This window comes from Penaeus monodon, chromosome 30 (assembly GCF_015228065.2).
Source record: "Penaeus monodon isolate SGIC_2016 chromosome 30, NSTDA_Pmon_1, whole genome shotgun sequence".
NCBI lineage: Eukaryota > Metazoa > Arthropoda > Malacostraca > Decapoda > Penaeidae > Penaeus > Penaeus monodon.
In genome coordinates, this window is record NC_051415.1 from 23,681,063 (window position 1) to 23,681,296 (window position 234).

Genomic DNA, 234 nt, shown 5'->3' on the forward strand with positions numbered 1-234 from the left:
GTAATACGATCACAATTGCAGTTCAGTTGATTTAGTTGATTCTTTACTGGCGAAAAGGACCGCAGATATGTACACTAACATTTACATAATTTTTACTAATTTTTCAGAGAATTCAGTATGAATCAGAAACACGTGTACATACTGGCCATTGCTGGAATAATTACTATGGCGGTTGTCTTCCTCAGGTAATATTACTACGGAATCAACTTTCGCAATATTGATTTTTTGTTCCAC

The 234-nt window shown here is 34.6% G+C and overlaps 1 long non-coding RNA gene across 2 annotated transcripts in view; it reads left to right on the forward strand.

Annotated features, from left to right (window-relative positions):
• The window catches only part of LOC119592653, a 4,168-nt gene that overhangs the window by 2,193 nt on the left and 1,741 nt on the right, over positions 1-234 (forward strand). For both annotated transcript variants that reach the window (XR_005230447.1, XR_005230448.1), the window contains exon 2: positions 108-185. This is a non-coding gene — a long non-coding RNA (uncharacterized LOC119592653). The remainder of the gene's footprint in view (positions 1-107; positions 186-234) is intronic.